The following is a 21,856-nucleotide window of genomic DNA, read 5'->3' on the forward strand; positions in this document are numbered from 1 at the left end:
AGACTCGTTTTACAGATGAGGAATCAAGATTCAGAAATGATTAAACTTGTTTAGTCATACCTTTACTAGGTGCACATAGTTAGTGGCCTAATTAGACCACATTTATATCCTCTTTGTTTACTGCTGTTTTCATTATTTTTACTATGGATTTTTTGAGTGTGATCGTCGTAATATTTATGTTTGGTGGAGGGAGGAGAGGAGTGGGAATTGGTGATTCTTAATAGATTATTAATATTTCATGTTAACTCTGGGACAGAATAAGGAGCATACTACTGTGCTGCTCCTCTCCTGCTTGTAGAATAGGATGCCACAGAAAATACGCTTTCCTTGGCAAGGAAGTATTGCACAGTAACACCCACTTGGCCAACAGTTCTCCAGCAACTCACTCTGCAGAAAACTAAAAAGTCTTTGAGTCCAAAGCTCATGTATTTTGTACCCTCTTTTAAAGAGAGGAGTGTGGTTATTCTTTAAGTCTATATCCTTAATGTATCTGTAGTATATTTCTAATTTTCACATTTTAACAATGATGGCTACTTTGTGACTACTACATTTAGATTTTTGCAAACTACTGTTTAGAAGGTTCCTAGTCTCTAGAGGCCTTTTAAAGCCTGAAAAGGCTTCAAAATTAATCTGATTGCTGTAAAGTAACATGTGACAGATGACAGTTGGCCGCCAGGAAGGAGATGGTGGTTTTATCATTTACAAAATGTGATTAGATAAGATGACCTTTAAGATCCCTTACGTACTAATCCTGATGAACAAGTTTTCTAATTAATCTTTTCTTAGCCTCATTTTAAAAATAGAGATAATGGTATATTTCCTGACTACCTCTCCGTTGGTTTGAATATTTAAAAAATCTAATAATTTTATAAAGTATTTGGAAAGCTAAACAACTTTTATTCTACTACTAGGGGATACTGGGAATTTTAATTTTTTTTTTTTTTTAAGAGGCTGCAACTGGAGAACATGTAGTGTCATTGTGGATATCTCTGTTGCCCTGGAAAGTATCTTCATATTATAACATAATTTAATAGTGGGTAAAAGTTATAGAGACTATGAGTTGTAAAGAATGTGCTAGACTATGTTCAGCATATATTTCAAGTTGGGGAAATAGTTGAACAAACAGCAGACAGTTACAAAATACAGACTATAATGTATTTTGCTTGTTTGTTTTTTTGAGATGGAGTCTCACTCTGTCGCCCAGGCTAGCATGCAGTGGTGCAATCATGTCTTGCTGCATCCTCCGCCTCCTAGGTTCAAGCGATTCTCCTGCCTCAGCCTCCAGAGTAGCTGGGATTATAGGCACTTGCCACCATGCCCGGCCAGTATTTTAGACTAATATTATTACTGGTCATCATTTAAAAGAATTTCATTGTTTCATTAAATCCAGCAAGGCTTTTAAGAACATCAGTTTTAAGCAGTAAAAAGGAGTACAGTTTTTTTTTGTTTTTTGTTTTTAATTTACTGGAAGGTATAAAGTGGGCCAGGCACGATGGCTCACTCCTGTAATCCCAGCACTTTGGGAGGCCAAGGCAGGCAGATCACCTGAGGTCAGGAGTTCGAGACCAGCCTGGCCAACATGATGAAATCCTGTCTCTACTAAAAATACAAAAATTAAGGCCCGGTGTGGTGGCTCACGCTTATAATCCCAGCATTTTTGGGAGGCCAAAGTAGGTGAATCACCTGAGATTGAGAGTTTGGGACCAGCCTGGTCAATACAGTGAAACCCCATCTTTACTAAAAAATACAAAAATTAGCCAAGTGTGGTGGCGCACGCCTGTAATCCCAGTTACTCGGGAGGCTGAGGCAGGAGAATCGCTTGAACCTGGGAGGCGGAGGTTGCAGTGAGCCAAGATCGTGCCATTGCACTCCAGCCTGGGCGACAGAGCAAAACTTTGTCTCAAAAAAAAAAATTAAAAAAAAAATTAGCTGGGCATAGTGGCGGGCGCCTGTAATTCCAGCTACTTGGGAGGCTGAGGCAGGGGAATCACTTAAACCCAGGGGGCAGAGGTTGCAGTGAGCCAAGATCGCGACTCTGCCTCAAAAGTAAATAAATAAATGTATAAAGTGTCTATTTTATATATATACATGTATACAATGTACATATTTATAATATTTATGAAGAAAGATGCATATAGAATACTCTGGAAGGTGGCCTACCAGCTGTTTAACAGTGGTTATTTCTGAAGAAAGCAGTAGGTGGATAGGGTGCAGGAATGAGACCTTTTAATAGTTTGATTTTTTTCACAGTGAGCATTTATTACCTTATTACTATTATTAATTTGAGTGGAACTCTTACTCTGTCACACAGGCTGGAGTGCAGTGGCATGATTATAGCTCACCGTAGCCTTGAACTCCTGGGCTCAAGCGATCCTCCCTCCTCGGCCTCCCAAAGTGTTGGAATTATAGGCGTGAGCCACTGTGCCTGTGTAATATTTTCTCCAAACCCAAACAGTATGTGTCTTAGCCATTAGGAGAAAGGTGGAGTTAGTCTATTTTAATACTGCTTGAATTAAATCACTTAGAGAAAGGGAGCTTAAGAGTTTGAAGATCCTTAAGCCCTATTGAAGACTTAAAATTCATGTTTAAATGCAGTTTATTTAGCTGTTACTTGATCATGCTTATTTAATTCATGCTTAAAATTCATGTTTAAATGCAGTTTATTTAGCTGTTATTTGATCAGTAGACTCAAAAGCTTTATAATCTTTTGTTTTTAAAGTCTTCTTGGTTATTCAGTTGGTGCTATTAAATGGTGTGTCACCACAGTCATCCATCATCTGATTCAGTGACGTTGCTAGCTAGTGAACTTTTTGTTTTGTTTTTGGAAACTGGACTACATCTGAGTGCCTAGGTAGTGAGAAGAACTGGGTTTGAGACACAGTTCCATAACTTACAAACAGTTTGATTTTAGTTAAGTCACTTAACCTAATTTTATATGTTTATAAAACGAGAATAGTAAATATCAATCTTATCAGGCCATTCTGAAAGCAAAAACAGTTGTGCTAGTGTTTAGTCCACTGTGAGGACAGTGGACCTCACAGATGAAAAGTATATTACTGTCTTTATCGTTTTTCTCATGCAGCTCCCTGTCTCTTTCAAATTTTTGTTTTGGTTAGTCTCATTTCTGAAATGGTTTTATCCTTAGGCCTTATAGGCTCTTCTACTTACTCTCCCTTTGTTATTTAGTTTTCAGTATTTATTCCTTATCTTTTCAACTATTATCTCTTCAGAAATTACTTGTATTTTTTAATTCTCTCTTTTGGAATTCAGTCTGATATCTTCAAGGTATTTTGTGTACATGTGCATTTGAAATCATTGTTGTCACCTCATGTCTAAACTTGCCTTTCCTCCACAAACTTACTTTTAGACTTCTGTTTATATCAGTAGTAAAATCATGTTCATAAATACTCAGAGTTGAAAAGTTGGAATTATTTTAGATGCCACTCTTTCATCCATACCTTTGTCAGTCATGAAATCTAAGGAATTATTTTTTAAAAAATGTATATTTTGCATCCTTCTCATTCTTTTTATTCTCAGTGTTAACACTTTGGCTCTTATCCTCATCACTTCTCCTTTGGTTTGTTGCAGTCAGTTTTTAATTGGCTCCTAATTTACTATGCTCTTTTTCTCTAGTTCATATAGTAGAACTAGATATTTTAGATTATTAGATTATTATTACTGTTTTTTTTTTTAGACAGAGTCTTGCTCTGTCGCCCACGCTGGAATGCAGTGGTGTAATCTTGGCTCACTGCAACCTCCACCTCCTGGGTTCAAGGGATTCTCGTGCCTCAGCCTCCCGAGTAGCTGGGATTACAGATGTACACCACCATGCCCGGCTAATTTTTTTATTTTTAGTAGAGATGGGGTTTTGTCATGTCCAGTCTGGTCTCGAACTCCTGACCTCAAGTGACCCTCCCGCCTTGGCCTCCCAAAGTGCTGGGATGCCTGGCCCAGATTATTAGATTAATTTTTATTATTATTAGTTTTAATAGTGATTTTGCTTGAATCATTTTGTATTTCTAAAAACCTTTCAGTTTCCCCTTGCCTTCAGCTGTACAGGTTCCTGAGCTATGGATTTGAGACTTTACATAAGATTATTTTATAAGACTATAAATAGGAATATGCTTATTATATACATTGCATATAAAGATGCTGTGAAACAGGAAGATTTACTGTATGCAAAGCTATGCACTATATATTCCCATTTGTGTGTCTTGTTGGTTTAGGAACTCAGTAATTTTGTAGTAGGAAAGCACAGAGTTCTGTTGAGATTCTAATGCATTTCCATTGGGAAATAGCCACCTCTTACCTTTTTGTAAATCACTGTAAAGAGAGATTTATTGATGAGTATGTTATAAATGTAAATAGCGTGGAAGCGGAATCATAGCTGTAACTGGAATGCTCTTTTCCCAGTCTATTTCACTTACATTTTCTTATTAAACTTTGTGCTTGTGGTTTCTAACTGGATGTTTATTTCACTTATACATCCCTCCCCCAGTATTTTTATTTTGACACCAAATTGTGTCATTAGATCTTGTGTTAATGAGGAAAAGTTTGAGGTCCTAAATACCACTTTTGTATACAGTATTATTTCTCTGTTAAATGCATATGGGAGTGTGAGGAGAGAGTAACAAAGATGCTTCATCACTAATAGTTAAGTTTAATACATATATTTTGAATTAGTGTCTCTGCGGAATAACCTGTGATTACATTTTAGAGATCTTTGAGATCATTATTGAATTGTCAAAAATCTCAGAAGGCTGAGAAACCCACTATTTTTTAATAATGATATGTATATCACTCTCCCCCTCTACCTCAGTAGATTGTTAGATAAATGGAGGTGAGGGCCTAAATGTTATTTTTTGTTTTCTAAAGGGCGGAATATAGTGCTGGTGTTCAGTAGTTAGACGAATGTTGGCTTGGCCTGTTTACCATTTAGCTTTGAACTGTTAATCAGTTGAATTTGGTTTTGTATTCCTCAATTGTCTAGTTGTTTTTAGTTGATTATTACCTTGATAATAAAACGGTTTGAGTTAGAACATGATGATTAACTCTCAAATGTATACATTGTATACAAGGATGATTATTTTATACTATAACAAATGATGTTGGGGATTATTTCAGAGTGAAACTTTCTGTTGCATTGAAATGTGTTCTTTAGGCTGGGCGCGGTGGCTCACGCCTGTAATCCCAGCGTTTTGGGAAGCGGAGGAGGGCGGATCGCTTGAGCCTCAGGAGTTTAAGACCAACTTGGGCAACATAGCGAAACCCGTCTCTGCAAGAAATACAAAAATTAGCTGGACATGTTGGTGCATTCCTGTCGTCCCAGCTACTCGGGAGGCTGAGGTGGATCGCTTGAGCCTGGGAGATGGAGGTTGCAGTGAGCTGAGGTTGCACCACTGCACTCCAGCCTGGGTGACAGAGTAAGGCCCTGTCTCAATAAATAAATAAGTTCTCTTTTTTTGAGTCTGACTCTGTTGCCCAGGCTGGAGTGCAGTGGTGCAAACTCTGTCTTCTGGGTTCAAGCAATCCTCCTGAGCAGCTAGGACTACAGGTGCACGCCACTACGCCCAGCTAATTTTTATTTTTACTAGAGATGGAGTTTTGCCATGTTTGCCAGTCTGGTCTCAAACTCCTGGCCTCAAGTGATCTGCCTGCCTTGGCCTCCCAAAGTGCTGGGATTATAGGCATGAGCCACCGTGCCCAGCCAATAAATATATTTTTTATACCTATGAATATTGGCATAGGATTATAGGTACATGATTGCAAAACTTGTCAAAAGTAAAGTTCTGAGGGAAAAATTAAGAGAAATTTATATCATCAGCCATGGCTTTGGCATTCTCCTTTTTTGAGTAAAATTAATCTGCTCTGTTCAAGTGAATTTAGGTGTGAGAAAGCTGGATAAACTGCTTTTGCTAGCTCGTATTTGGTTGCCTGATTACCTTTGAAACCTTATATTAAACTACTGTATGAAAGTCAAATCATCACATGCTTGGATACCTAATATGTAACACATGGTGGAAGACATGAAAAAAAATACTTTTATTGGCTGCTACTTATTGAAGATTATCAGTTAAAGTTTTCCAAAATGGGTGGATTGATGGAAAGATAGGATGGGATAGATGGAAGGATGGATAGATCTGTGTATCTGCATATGTGTGCACACACAGACATATACATGTACATATGTCTCTGGATGATTATAACTGCTTTAAAATGTTTGAGAACTCCATCATCTGTGTCATTTTGGGATTGGCATTTATTGATTGTTTTTTCCCTTGAGCAGTGGACAGATTCTCTGGGGTATGTGAAGTAAGTTTGAGATGGAGTCTCACTCTGTCATCCAGGCTGGAGTACAGTGGCGCAATCTTGGCTCACTGCAAGCTCTGCCTCCCAGGCTCAAGTGATCCCACCTCAGCCTCCTCAGCAGCTAAGACCACAGGTGTGTGCCACCACTCCCAGCTAATTTTTTGTATTTTTGGTAAAGACAGGGTTTCCATGTTACCCAGGCTGGTCTTGTAATCCTGGTCTCAAGCAGTCACCTGCCTTGACCTCCCAAAGTGCTGGGAATACAGGTTTGAGCCACCGTGCCCGGCCAAGTTTCATTTATATGCTGGCGACATTTTTAGTATTATGTTGTAAGACTTCATCAAAATCCTCTGAAGGATGTTGATTTTTGTTTATCAGGCAGTCAGTTTGGTTAACTTCAGGATGCGAGTTCTGTCTTGCCTTTTTGTGGTGGTTCCAGTGTCAGTTCAGTTCTCAAAGCATTTCTTTTGAGGTGCGCGCAGCATACTTTCCACTCCATTTAGTCTAGAAATTGGGCAGTGGTTTACATGGATTGTAGTTCTTAGAGCCTTTGCTGTCCTTCTTTGGGTCTGTTTCATGCAGGCGTAATTCTAGTATGAGCCCAGGACGTAGTTCATACACAAAACTAGGGGATCCTCTTCTCTTTCTCTTTCTAGGATTCCCATTCATTTTCCAGATGCCAGTGTTCTTTTTTTCCTGTTTTTCTGGCCAAAAAGTCATGTTTCTTTCCAAGCTCAGCCTTAGAGTGAAGTAGTGAAAAAGAAAAATAGGAACTCCCACCCCTCTTCTTTGGATAATAGAGACCCCTGTTTCCTCTTCCATTAGCCACAGATAGATCTTCTTGAGATTTAGGTACCAGTGTGGTAACAGGGTCTGCCTTCAAACCCTTGGCAAGGCCAGAAGGGAGAAGGGGAAAATTTTTTCTTTTTTCCTTCCCTCTTCCTCTACAGCATGGAGGAGTCCTTTTTCCTAGTATTCTGTCTGAATGGGGTTTCTCCTAGTGTTTTTCCCACTAGTATTGGCTACACCTTTCTGTATTCTCCTAGCACTGAGATCAAAGCTAAGAGATCATAGATCATACCAAACACTACGAAATTACCTCAGCTCCCACACACAGCCACCCACCCCGTCCCCTTAGCTTTCACTGGTCATTTTTCAGGTTTGACTCTGGTTTACAGTTTGCCTGCTGTTTTGCTTCCGGATTACTCAGGTAGTTGCTTTTTGTCTTGAGTTGGGGATTTTGAGTTGTCATCAGTGCGAAAGCAAGGCCTCGTAGTTTGGTTTACTCTATCTTGGCTGGCACTGTAAAGCCTATGTACCTTTTTTAGAGTATTTTTTAATTCCCTCTATTCCAAGGGTTTAGAAAGGATGTGCAAATTTGTGTGTTGAATTAAAGGACTTATGCAGATGAGTTTTTGGTTTTAAGGGAGAGTTGATTACAATTTTTGTTTCAAAGCAGTTTTAAACTAAGTTTCAAAAATAGATCTCTTTTTTAACAGTATTCAAAACTGTAATATTAATCCTAGACAGTTGCCATGCTTGAAAAATGGCATATCCTGCTTAATAATACAAATGTTAATTATTTATGTGAAAACAGTTGTAGCCCATAGGCAAAGATAATTAGCATATGAGCATTTGGATTTGTCATAATAATCTTTAAAAAATTATTTATTTTTATTCATACTAATAATGACATCTGGATATTAGAATCTCCAGATGTCATAATAATTTTTTTTTTTTTTTTTTTTTTGAGACGGAGTCTCGCTCTTGTCACCAGGGCTGGAGTGAAGTGGTGAGATCTTGGCTCACTGCAGGCTCCGCCTCCCAGGTTCACGCCATTCTCCTGCCTCAGCCTCCTGAGTAGCTGGGACTACAGGCGCCCCGCCACCACGCCTGGCTAATTTTTTTGTATTTTTTAGTAGAGACGGGGTTTCACCGTGATCAAGCCAGAATGGTCTTGATCTCCTGATCTTGTGATCCTCCCGCCTCGGCCTCCCAAAGTGTTGGGATTACAGGCATGAGCCACTGTGCCTGGCCATCATAATAATTTTATAAGCACTTTAAAAAAATCAAATTCTGGGCTGGGCATAGTAGCTCACGCCTGTAATCCCAGTACTTTGGAGGCTGAGGTGGGCAGATCACTTGAAGTCAGGAGTTCAAGACCAGCCTGGCCAACATGGTGAAAACCCTGTCTTTACCAAAAAATGTAAAAAATCAGCCAGGTGTGTTGGTGCATGCCTGTAATCCCAGCTACTTGGGAGGCTGAGGTGAGAGAATCACTTTAACCCGGGTGGTGGAGGCTGCAGTGAGCCAAGGTGGTGCCATTGCACTCCAGCCTGGGCAACAGAGCAAGACTCTGCCTCTAAATAGATAAAATAAAATTCTGGCTCATTTTCTTTTCTTCTTTTTTTTTTTTTTTAAATTAAAGAGGATTTCTTTTTTCTCCTTTACGAAGATTAGATAGATTTAATCTTGCTAGACAGATGTTTGCATATTTCAGACTTACAATTTTAGGAAAATAAACATCACTTCCCTTTGTAATGTCTTATACTTTTTTTTAAAGAAGTGTTCTAGATTTGAAATTCTGAGAAATACATACAGTATCGCATACTCTTCACCACATTATTGCATACTTAACTACACTCTGCTGTGTCTATTAGTTTATTAGAATATTGTCTGTCTCTAAAAGCAGATTAAGTTTCATGACAGAGGCCTAGTGCTAATGAATATATTTTGAATGGGTGATGAATTGTGGGATTATAGATAGTTTACATTTTTTTCTTTGTGTTTTTTTGTATTTTCCAATTTTTTCATATTAAAATATTTTATGCCACAAAAAATTCTAAGAATTTTTTATTAAAAATTTTTTTAGAGACCGTCTTGCTCTGTCACCCAGGCTGGAGTGCAGTGGCGTGGTAAAGGCTCACTGCATCCTTGGACTCTTGGGCTCAAATGATCCTCCTGCCTCAGCCTCCCAGGTAGCTGGGACTACAGGCATGCACCCGCATGTCCCATTGATTTTTTTTTTTTTTTTTTTTTTTTTAAATTTTTGTAGAGGCAGGGTCTTGCTGTGCTGTGCAGGCTGGTCTTGAACTCCTGGCCTCAAGCGATCCTCTCAACCTTGGCCTCCCAGAGTGGTGTTGGGATTTATAGGTGTGAGCCATTGTACTTGGCTCTAAGCATTTTTCTTAAAAGATTATTTGTTACATTTGATAGTGAGTTATTAGGTATAACATTTCAGATTTTATGTGCTTTGTTTGCAGTTACATGTGGTCTGTTTTTTTCAAAGATGCTTTTGAAACACTTTGTTTGTTGGGAGGCTGAGCCAGGCAGATCACCTGAGGTTGGGAGGTCGAGACTGCCTGGGCAACATGGTGAAACCCCATCTCTACTAAAAATACAAAAATTTGCTGTGCATAGTTGCGGGTGCCCGTAATCCCTGCTGCTCGGGTGGCTGAGGCAGGAGAATTGCTTGAACCCTGGAAGTGGAGGTTACCGTGAGCTGAGATTGCACCAGTGCACTCCATACTCCAGCCTGGGCAATAGAGAGACTTCTCCAAACAAAACAAAACAAAAACAAAAAATCACTTTGGAAGTTTTCAGACTGGTCTTTTTTTAGTATAAAAGGGAGGAGCTTTGTGCTGTTTATCTTTAAAAATTCTGATCACTCAGGAATATTGCTGTGTCATTAGAAGTTAACCAAAGCTTATATTTAAAGTTTTATTTTAAATATTTTTTATAAATAAATTTGAAAACCTTAGGAAGAAAAAGTTTTGAAAGGAGTTTTTATTTTAAGGGACTATAAAAGTCACTGTTTGTCATATTATTTTAGAACATGCTTTTCTTAGTATGGAATTTGCTGCTGTTATTTCTAAAGTTTCTGTTCTTTGGTCCTATTTTATCAGCGAAATCAGTTTATTAGTGAAACAAATCTGTTATTTACCTTTTACTCCTGTATGCAAAATACTGAATTTTTATTTTCACTTGTAAACTTAGGAAAAAGCAGATATTGTTTTTAAATTTAATTTCTACTTTGAGTTATTAATAAAAAGTTTCACAAAAATATGAAAACTTTCAAGTTTATACACACTAGAAAATAAAAGCATTCACTTATTTTTTCTACTGTATTAGTTTTCTATTGCTGTGTAACAAATTGTCACAAACTTAGCTTGTGGCTAAAAACAGCATATATTTGTTTCACAATTTCCATAGGTCAGGATCTAGGCATTGGTTAGCTGGGTCTTTTGCTAATGGTTTCACTTGGGTGATGGAGGTGTTATCCAGGGCTGGGCTCCCATTTGAAACTTCGGGCCGTCTTGCAAATTCATTCAGGCTGTTGGCTGAATTCAGGTCCTTATGGTTGTAGGACTGAGGTCTCTTTTTTTGTTTACTGGCTATGGGCTAGGGGCTACTCTCAGTTTCTAGTGGCTACCCTCATGTCCTAGTAGCCATTGGTCCCATTTCTGGTCTACTACAATAGTTATCCTCGGAGTGACTGTCCCGCCATAGTCATAAGTCCCACCCATACTGAAGGATGGGTCGTTAGATAGAGGGGATTATATAGGGCGTGTACAGGGTAGAAGTCTTGGGGGCCATCTTAGAATTCTGCCTACCGAAGCTATTCTAACGAAACCAATGATCATTTTGTAGTGTTTCCTTTTAATGTTTTTTTTGTGAGCTATCATTTTTATTTATAATACAAATATTTTACCTTGAGGCTTTGAAAGTTGCATTACTATCACTTATAAATATAGCCATATTATTTCTGATTATAAAATAAGGGATTTTATTTGAGAGTTCAAGTATCTGTAGTGTAGTTTTAATTCTTAACATTTTAGTTGTGGTAGTTACCGTCATATCCCAAAATAATAATTTTATATTGCTGTTTCTGGAATGGTCAGTTTTAGACATTATTTATTGATTTTTTGCAGCAGGAGGTGATGCACTAGTTCACTTGTGTCATTCTTGCCCTCTAATACCTTTATTTGTGGTGGTGAGACTTTGGAATTCTCCACGACAAAGTGTTTTCCTCCTTGGTTGTATTTTCTTGTGTGTATTATAGCTTATGGTTTTCTTCTCATTTCATCATTTACCAATCTTTTTATCACATTTCCATTTTCTGGAAGTTTGTGACATCTCTGCTGATTCTTCTCCCCTCTTCATTCTGCTTTTCATTGTGAATTTTTATACATTTTTCTTTCTTGAGTTCTTTATTGTCCTCCCAGTAAGAGGAAGAAAAGAAAAATATCTGGTTAGCATGCTGTCTTGAATTCAAAGTATCAAGATTGTGTTGGCTGCAGAAACTTTTATGAAGTTTCTGATTTCTTTGGAGATTTGGGGGATTCTAATAAGTACTCTCAAGGGCTTAAAGGACCATTGTTAAGAAAGATGGACTGGGTTGATTACATTTAGTTATTTTAGGTTCACTCTTAAGGTTAATTCCTTTGATCACAGAACCAGCAACCTTGTACATGAGCAAAATGTTGATGGTTCTCTGGGATGTAACTGATAATAAGCTGTTTGTTGGGCCCTTTGAGGTCATAGTAGAATTCATTTCATATTGCTGAAATTGGGAAAGGCACAAAAATGTTTGAAGTGAAGACACTTACTTGAAATAACAAGCATGAAGGTACAACGTTTTGTTAAATTTTGGGTTTTGGGTAATGTGTTTCATTTAATGCATAGAGGAGGAGAGGACATAAATATGTTCTCCAGGGGTGTGAGATTGCATTGTTTATCAATAAAGCAAACAAACAAAAAAAAAAACAACTTAAAAAAACCCCACATCTGTAGGATGGAGAATGTTGACGGAATCCAGGGGCTGGCCTGGTTTTGTAAGTAAGTTGTATTGGAACACACTGTGCTGATTCATATACAAATTGTTTATGGCTGTTTTCCTGCTACAAAGGGCAGAGCTGAGGAGTTGTGATAGAGACAGTATGACCTGCAAAGGCTAAAATGGTTACTATCTGGCCCTTTGAAGAAAAGTTGGCTGATGCTGGATCTAATTGATGAGTGCTTTTAAGATCTTGATTAGAAATAAGTTTTGTGATGGAGTAGCCATCTCAGTTTAGGTAAAAGATTCCTCAAACCTTGAGGAATTAGAAATTGATTTGACTTACAGAAGTCTTCAGATTAAAAATATGCATTTGCTGTGGTGCCTACAAGTGATAGTATAGAAACTTAAAATTTTACAAGTTTAAGGAACATTCTTTAATGTACATGATGGGAGTTGAAACATAAAGAATGAATTAATTAGACTGAAAACCAAGGCTCTTGTTTAGTATATTTTCTTTCCTTTTTTTTCTTTTGAGATGGAGTCTCATCTGTTGTTTAGTATATTTTCATTGAAATGATAAGTCTTGAGTAGCCAAAGAAAAGGACAGGTGAAGACTGGTAGATTATTTCAATCCCTGAGGTCAGATGAGCATAGAGAATTTGCACAAGTAAAGGGTTTGGTCATTTGACATTAGATAATATTAGAACGTGGCATATGTGGGGAATAAACTTTTCATTTAGGAAGCATTTAGGAAGTTGAGAGAGAGAGAGTGATAGCACAGCAGGCACCAGTAGCCCCAGAAAAGGTAGAATTTGATGGAACAAACTAACTGGGATCAGCAGCCACTTAAGACTTTGGAAAACATGGCAGCAGGGAGCCAGATCCCAAGAAGTAGACTGATAAGATGGAAACCTATAGAGAACACTGGGTAGCTGGAGAGCCCAAGCCTACGGAGCATGTAGCCATGGTCTTCTCACCCAAGCGTACAGATGGAATCAGCAGGCAAAGGAAAAGTAAGGTCCCAGAATCAGCTTTCATTCTTTTTCAGCGTTTTTCAGTGTAAAACCATGGTTTTCTATCCTGGATCAGATTTTGAGAATATGAAGAGAATAACATTCCCAATTCTTGGAGGCAGGTTAACATTATCTGATTAGAATGAGAATTGGAATGAAGCTTGGTAGTTCTAATAGCCGTGGGTTACAGCAGTATTAATAAATTATCCGTTGGATAATGAAGGTTTATTATTGAATGCTTGCTGTGTACCAGGCATTGTCATGTCTTGTAGATGTAAGTAAATTAAATATAGTCGCTTTATGTACATTATTTAAGGAAGTTTATTAAAAGCTTCTAATGGGCCATCATCATCATCATATTCTTTTTCTAAAGTACTGATTGTTAGTTATAGTGTCATTCATAAAATTCTCAACAAATGGTCTTTGATGGAGGTCCTTGGAAGGCAGTTATGCTCACCACTATACCACCAGCACCGTCAGATGGAGGTCTTTGGAGGATTAAGTTTGATGCTTGGGATTGAGTGGTAGTGAACTGTATAGAACACCTAGATTTTGGACAAATTTATTTGGAAACTACATGATGACAGAGTGCTTCTGAAGTCATGTGCTGGGTTCACATTAGTTCAGTAAATGTTGAATAAACTTATACTCCAACCGATTTATAAAGAACCATAAAACAGCTTAGTTAACAAAATTAAACACAATAGAAAACAGTTTATTTTTGTATCCAATGAAACTAGTTAAATATAGCAGAGAAATAGATGCCAGTAGACATTTGAAATGTGTGTTCAGATTAGTAGAATAAACATATCAGCAAGATCCCTAGAAGCCAAGGAAAGAAGCAGGAAACTTGTTAAATCACATATCTTTGATAAAAAGTAAGCACCAAGCTAACTGAATCACTCTCTAATTTCTGGATTTAAGTAGATTATTTGTTTAATAGGATCAGTAAATGACACTGTTCTAGGGGAAATTTTTATCAACCTTTAAAGTTGAGAACTTAATAGTAAAGGCATTCAGTGAAGAATTAGATGAAATGATGTTTTCTGATGATCAGATTTAACAAATTAGATTTTAGAGACTCTGTAGAAATAGTTGGAGGCATATGTACAGCTGACCCTTGAACAATGGGAGGTTTAGGGGCGCCAACCCCCTGTGTAGCTGAAAATCATATGACTTTTGACTCTTCCCCAACTAATAGTAGACTACTGTTGACCAGAAACCTTACCAATAAATAAACAGTTGATTAACACATATTTTATATGTCATATATATTATATACTGTATCCTTAAAGTAAGAGAAAAGAAAATGTTATTAAGAAAATTATCAGAAAGAGAAAGTATATTTACTGTTCATTAAGTAGAAGTAGGTCATCATAAAAATCTTTACCCTTGTCTTTGTGTTGAGTAGGCTGAGGAAGGGAAAGTGGAGTGATTGGTCTTGCTGTCTCAGGGATGGCAGAGGCAGAAGATGTGGAGGAGAGGGAAGGGGAGGCAGGAGAGGCAGACACACTCAGTGTAACTTTACAGAAATCATAATTTCTGTCCAACTTTTTTGCTTTTTCATTTCTCTAAAAATGTTTCTATACCATGGCACCAATTCTTCTTCCACTGTTGGCTTTAATTTTAGTGCCTGTGTCATGGGAGGGTTTGTGTCCTAAAAATAAAAGCAGTCTTGGATAATTGTAACCCTTCTGCCAGATTGTCTAAAGTAGATTTGTTTTCTGGCATTGCTTCTTCTGCTTCTTCCTGACCGTCTGGCACTGGTTTGGAAGCACTCTTCTTCATCAAGTTGTCTTCTGTTAATTTCTCTGACATGGTGTCCATTAGCTCTTGAATTTCTCCAAGATTCATATCCTGAAACCCCTCACCTCCCTCCAGCCCCCCCCCCTTTTTTTTTTTTTTTGCTATATCCACAATTTTATGATTTCCTTCATTCGTTCTGTTATAAATCCTATGAAGTCATGTGCAACATCTGGACACAGTTTTGCCCAGCAGGAATTTATTGTTTTGTGCTTCACAGGTTTCAAAGCTTTTTTTGTGGCAGTGGTGGCATCTTTAGGAGTACAGTACTTCCAGACTTCTATGATGTTCTATTGGGGTTCTCTTCCGCAGCATTGACAATCCTTTTTATAGACTACAGTGTATAATGAACCTTAAAGGTCCTTATGACCCCCGATCTAGAGGCTGAATTAAGAGATGTCTCGTTTGGGGACACGTAGACTACTTTGATGCCTTCATTGTTGCATGGAGTTATGGGTGGCCAGGGGCATTGTCCAGTATGAAAAGAATTTTAAAAGGCAGTCCCTTACTGGCAAGGGTACTTCCTGACTTCAGGGACAAAGCATTGATGGAACCAGTCCAAAAAAAAAGCGTTTTTCTTGCACAGGACTTCCTTCTGTGCAACCAAAAGACTGGTAGCCAGCCAGTGTCTTCTATCTTTTCCTATCAAGGCTCAGGTTAACAGCTTTATAGAAAGGGCAGTCCTGATTATAAGCCTGACTGCATTTGCACAAAACAGTAAAGTTAGTCTGTACCTTCCTGCTTTAAATCCTGGTGTTTGCCTCTCTTCCTTACCAATAATTGTTCTTTGTGGTATTTTTTTTTTTTTTTTCCCTGCAGAATAAGGTACTTTCATCTGCAAAAACCTGTTCAGGGAGATACTCATTCTCCTCAACGATATTCTTAAATTCTTAATGATATCTGGGAAATCACATGTTGCCTCTTGTTTGGCAGAAGCTGCTTCTTCTGTTATCTTTTTTTTTTTTTTTTTGAGTTGGCAGTCTCACTGTGTCACCCAGGCTGGAGTGCAGCGGCACAGTCGTAGCTCACAGCAACCTCTGTCTCCTGGGCTCAAGTGATCCTCACACCTCAGCCTGTAGTTGGGACTACAGGCGCAGGCCACACGCCTGGCTAATATTTTTTTTGTATGTTTTAGAGAAATGGGGTCTTGCCATGTTGCACAGGCTGGTCCTGAACTCCTGGAATCAAGTGAGCTGCCTGCCTTGACCTCCCAAAGTGCTGGGATTATAGGCATGAGCCACCATGCCTGACCTTCCCCTGGTATCTTGACATTTTTTAAGCCATACCTCTTTCTAAGATGATCAAGTGATCCTTTGCTGGCATTAAATTGTCCAGCTTTAGATCTGTCACCTCTCTTTTGCTTTAAGGATCACATAATGACTTAGCTTTTTCTCTAATCATATTAGAGTCTGTAGGTATGCCTTTCTTATAACAATTCTGTACCCACACAGAGGCTGCATTTTCAATACAAGATAAAAAGGTATTTCATAAAAAGTTCGAGGCTTTTGGCCTTTTGAGATAGCTGCAGTGACAGCTTCATGAATTTCCTTTTCTTTTTTGACAATGGTCTTTATAGGCCAGATTCGTTTGTCTTGAAAAGGTGGGCAACTGCGGCTGAAGACCTCAACCTACTATACATATCAAGCAAGTCAGTGCTTTTCTTTTAATGTCATGACTTTGCTTCTTGAGAGCACCTTCAGCATCACTATTGCCACTTCCCATGGGTCTGTGGTGGTATTCAAGGTTCATGTTACTACACTAAACACAATGAAAAACCTTCAAGAACTGCAAGATACCATTTTTTACTACGATATGCAATTTATTAGAGAGATGAACTGCTTATGCAGAAATGGTTAACATCACGTGGCATTTTAAGTGGATACTCACACTCGAGCTCACTGCAATAGCAAGAGAAGGTGGCTATGAAATTATTATACTAGAGGTTTTTGTGGTCATGATTAATACTTCATCTTTAACATTGTTTATGTTTCTCTCTCCTGTGAATGGCGCTATGTATGTTATGTTTGTAAATGATAAACTAAAATAAACTAGTATCTACATATATTGTATGCATTCGTGACATGCCTTTTTTGTTTTTTCAATATTGCTAGGCTATGTGGTTCCTCTGCATGTATTTTTAAATTGTCAAAAATCTCTCAAAAATTTTCTAATATTTATTGGAAGAATTCACATAAAAGTAAGCCAGGCGCAGTGGCTCACGCCTGTAATCCCAGCACTTTGGGAAGCCAAGGCGGGTGGATTGCTTGGGCCCAGGTGTTTGAGACCAGCCTAGCCAACATGGCGAAACCCTGTCTCTACTAAAAATATAAAAATTAGCCCAGTGTGGTGGTGTGCACCTAAAGTCCTAGCTACTCAGGAGGCTGAGGCACAAGAATCAGTTGAACCCAGGAGACAGAGGTTGCAGTGAGCTGAGAACACGCCACTGCACTCCAGCCTGGGCGACAGAGTGAGACACTGTCTCAAAAAAAAAAAAAAAAATCGCATAAAAGTAGACCTGCACAGTTCAAACCCATCTTGTTCAAGAATTGACTGTATTAAGTGAGCATTTGAAATGTAATGTATTACCCAGTATTTCCCTGAATAGTAACTTGAGTGTCTGCAGTGGGTGCATTTTTAAGGAAGAGTCTTAGATAAGAGTTGCTTTTAAGACTGTTGAAAATGCTTTAGAAGTCTAAATTATATTTTTTGCTCCGTCCCACCTTCCCCACCTCCCAAAAGAAAACAAAGCTTTGGTCTGCTACAATATGGACTAGTGCTTGATTGAAACTTCCATACTTTACCACAGAAAATGAAAGAAGTAATGTGTTGTCAAGCACGGGGTAAGCTGATGCCTCTTCATTACCCTAGTAATATAAACAGCAGTAGGATGTACTTTCACATGGCTGAGTGAATATGATTTGATTGGTCCTTTACTATTATTCACTGTAATGGAGAATGCCTATCAAAGAGAAAGCTTTTAATTTTGATAATAGCTAACCCTTATTGAGCTGTTCTAGTGTGCTCTAAAAGTTTTCTATATGATGTTTCTGTGAAAACAGTATTATTTCTGTTTTGTAAATAGAAAACTAAGGTTAATTGGTTTAACAACTTTTAATAAGGGGACATAGTTGGAATTAAAATTTAGATCTTTCTGTACAAAGCTTGTTTGGTGTTGTGTCCTGTATTTGTTTATTTTTGTTCATTCTTAACAAATATCTATTCTCTGCCAGACACTGAGGATACAATGCAAATTTAAAAAACTAAACAAAAAATGTAGGCTTTCTGTTCTTAAACCTTATTCTCCAGTACGAGAGGACAGGAATGGATTTCAAATGGGCCTGCTGGGAAATTTTGGGAAATTGACCTTTACTTTACATAATTTGCTGTAAGCACTGTAGTAATGTGTTAACATTATTTTGAACTTGGTGAGAAGACTGGTATACCGGTAGATTTTCTAAAGCAGGTAGGAATAAAGGGCATGAATATATTAAAATTCCCTGTGAGTTTGACACAGATCTTAACTTTAAGAGTTTAATAGTTTAAGGATCTTAGCTTAAGAATTCTTAGAAAGTAGGCTGGGTGTGGTGGCTTACACCTGTAATCTCAGCAGGGAGATTTGGGAGGCCGAGGTGAGCAGATGACTTGAGCCCAGGAGTGTAAGACTAGCCTGGGCAACATAACAAAACCCCGTCTTTACAAAAAAAGAAAACACACACACACACGTTGAGTGTGGTGATCCGTGCCTGTAGTCCCAGCTACTTGAGAGGTTGAGGTACACACACACTAGCTGAGTGTGGTAGTCCCAGCTACTTGAGAGGTTGAGGCACACACACACACACACACACACACTCGTTGAGTGTGGTGGTCCGTGCCTGTAGTCCCAGCTACTTGAGAGGTTGAGGTAGGAGGACCAGTTGAGCCTGGGAGGTCAAGGCTGCAGTGATCGATGCTTATGCCACTGTACCACTCCAGCCTGGGTGACAAAGCAAGACCCTGTCTGAAGAAGAAGAAAATAAAAAGTTCTTAGAAAGTATGTGATGGGATCCTAATTCTTGTCGACCATTGTCGTGAACAGATGGGTGCCTTTATGAGAACTTAAAGGGGAAGCATGTTTGCACTTCTACCAGGATTCATTTCCATTTGGGCAGCAGTTGGTCTTTGGTTAAACTGGTTTTTGTTGTTGTTGTTTTGACACAAAGCCTCGCTCTGTCACCCATGCTGGAGTGTGGTGGCGTAATCTAGGCCCACTGCAACCTCCATCTTCCAGGTTCAAGCAATTCTCATGCTTCTGCCTCCCGAGTAACTGGGATTACAGGCATTTACCACTACACCTGGGTAATTTTTGCACTTTTAGTAGAGATGGGGTTTCGCCTTGTTGGTCAGGCTGGTCTCAAACTCCTGGCCTCAAGTGATCCACCTGCCTTGGCCTCCCAAAGTGCTGGGATTACAGGTGTGAGCCACTGTGCCTGACCTTGGTTAAACTCTTATTAAGTTAAATTTCATTAAAGGAACTTGCATCCTTTGTCTCTTACTGTCAGTCAACATCACCCTGTGACATATCTTTTAAAAAATCAAGTATTAGTTAAATAATTATACAAGTAAACGTCAGATTACAGCAATGAATGCTTCACAGGTATTATAAATGATAGCACAAAGAAAGCATAAAAGAGGGAGTATTGATCTGGTTGAGGAGGTGAGGTCGGGAAGCCTTTCCTCATTAGGTGATGCTTTAAGATGGATGGGTATGCATTAACTATTGGAGAGACCCTGGTAGAGAGGATTCCAAATGGAGGAAACAAGCCTATTTTAAAGGCCCTGTGGCAGGGAACTGAAAAAAGACCACTGTGTGTCTAGAATAGAACGCTGGGACAATAGTGTAAGATGAGGCTGGAAAGGTAGACAGGAGTTAGAATGGACAGGGCCTTAAATACACAGTTTTTTTGTTTTTATCCAAAGAGTGGGAAGGCATCGGCCATTTTAAGGGGGGTGGGTAGTAGGAGTGGGTGTCAGTTACCTGATCAGATTAGTTTTTGAAAAGATAGCTGTATTTTAAGTGAATTAATGCAGGAACAGAAAACCAAATGCGTGTTCTCACAAGTGAGAGTCAGGCATTGGGTACTCATGGACATAAAGATGGCAACAGTAGGTACTGGGGTCTGCTAGAAGAGGGGGGGAGGAAGGGGTTGAAAAACTGTTGGGCACTAAGCTCAGTACCTGTGTGATGGGAATTTTTTGTACCGCAAACCTCAGCATCACAAAATACACCCAGTAACAAAGCTGCACATGTACCCCCGAATTCTAAAATAGAAGTTGGGGGGGGAAGGAAAGATAGCTGTAAACATGGTAGGGAGAACACACCGCATGTATTTAGATGCTGTTCTTCAGGCGAGAGATTAAGGTAAATTGCACTGTGGTCATGGTATGGAGGTTAGAATTTTGAAATACGAGTTGGTAGAGGGAGAGGAGACAAATATGGGGGAACACTGGGCAGATTTCTGCGATATAAAGGGCAAAAATGAGTAGAATTGAATGCTGTAAGTGGTGCTGAAGTAAAAGCTATGCAGGATTCCCTAAGTTTGTAGTTAATTAACCAAGATATTCTGTTTGAATTGCGTTTAAAATCTGTTGAAGTTGTTTTTGCAGTGTTCTGATGGCCAAAGTTTAGTTTCGACTTCTAATTAATATCTTACAGTGTTATACTTAAAAATCAGCATCTGTGCATATAATAGAAGTTTTAATCAGTAATTGTCTGTTGCCTCATTGCCTCACACTGAAGTAGGATTCTTTCCCTTTGCTTATATGAGAAATTTCAAAACAAAGATTTGGAGGTGAGCCAGGCACTGTGGCTCATGCTTGTAACCTCACCACTTTGAGAGGCTGAAGTAGGCAGATTGCTTGAGCCCAGGAGTTCAAGACCAGCCCCGGCAACATGGTGAAACACCACCTCTACAAAACATATAAAAATTAGCCCATGTGGTGGCGTGTGCCTGTACTCCCAGCTAGTTGGGAGGTTGAGGTGGGAGTATCGTTTGAACCCAGGAGGTAGAGGCTGCAGTGAGCCGTGATCATGCCCGTGAACTCCAGCCTGGGTGGCACAGTGAGACCCTGTCTCAATAAATAAATAAATAAATAAATAAATAAATAGGGGGATGGGGTGGGATTATTGTTAAACATTAGAGCCCTTTTTTTGTTTTTTCTTTTTGAGACAGAGTCTCCCTCTGGAGGCTCCCAGGCTGGAGTGTAGTCGTGCAATCTCTGCTCACTGCAACTTCCGCCTCCTGGGTTCAAGCAGTTCTCCTGCCTCAGCCTCCCGAGTAGCTGGGATTACAGGCGCCTGCCACCACACCAAGCTAATTTTTGTATTTTTAGTAGCGACAAGGTTTCACCATGTTGGCCAGGCTGGTCTTGAACTCCTGATCTCAGGTGATCGACCTGTCTAGGCCTCCCAAAGTGCTGGAATTACAGGCATGAGCCACCTTGCCCGGCCAGAGCCCTTCATTTTTAAAAAGTTTTATTGAGATACATACTATAAAATCAGTCAACTTAAAGTATACAATTCAGTGGTTCTGTGCAACCATCATCACATTCCATTTTAAACTATCTTCATCATCCCAGCAAGAAACACTCTACTCATCAGCAATGATTCCTCATTTATCTCCAACTCTTTCAGCCCTAGACAACCACCAATAGATTTGCCCTTTCTGGATATTACATATAAATGGAATTATATAATGTGCCGCCTCTTTCACCTGGCTTCTCTAGTTTAGCATAATGTTTTCAGGGTTCATTCAGGTTGTAACATGTATCAGTACTTTTTTTCTTTTTATGGCTCATATTTCATTGAATAGATACATTTGTTTACTCATTAGCTGACAGATATTTGGGTGTCTGCTTTTTTATGAATTTTAAATGAATTTTATATGAATAAGGCTACAATGACCACATGTGTACA

The 21,856-nt window shown here is 38.9% G+C and overlaps 1 protein-coding gene across 18 annotated transcripts in view; it reads left to right on the forward strand.

Annotated features, from left to right (window-relative positions):
- Positions 1 to 21,856, forward strand: part of SCAF8 (SR-related CTD associated factor 8) — a 229,923-nt gene that overhangs the window by 18,184 nt on the left and 189,883 nt on the right. The window lies entirely within an intron of this gene.

Source organism: Pongo abelii, chromosome 5 (genome assembly GCF_028885655.2).
Source record: "Pongo abelii isolate AG06213 chromosome 5, NHGRI_mPonAbe1-v2.0_pri, whole genome shotgun sequence".
In the NCBI taxonomy this organism is placed as follows: domain Eukaryota; kingdom Metazoa; phylum Chordata; class Mammalia; order Primates; family Hominidae; genus Pongo; species Pongo abelii.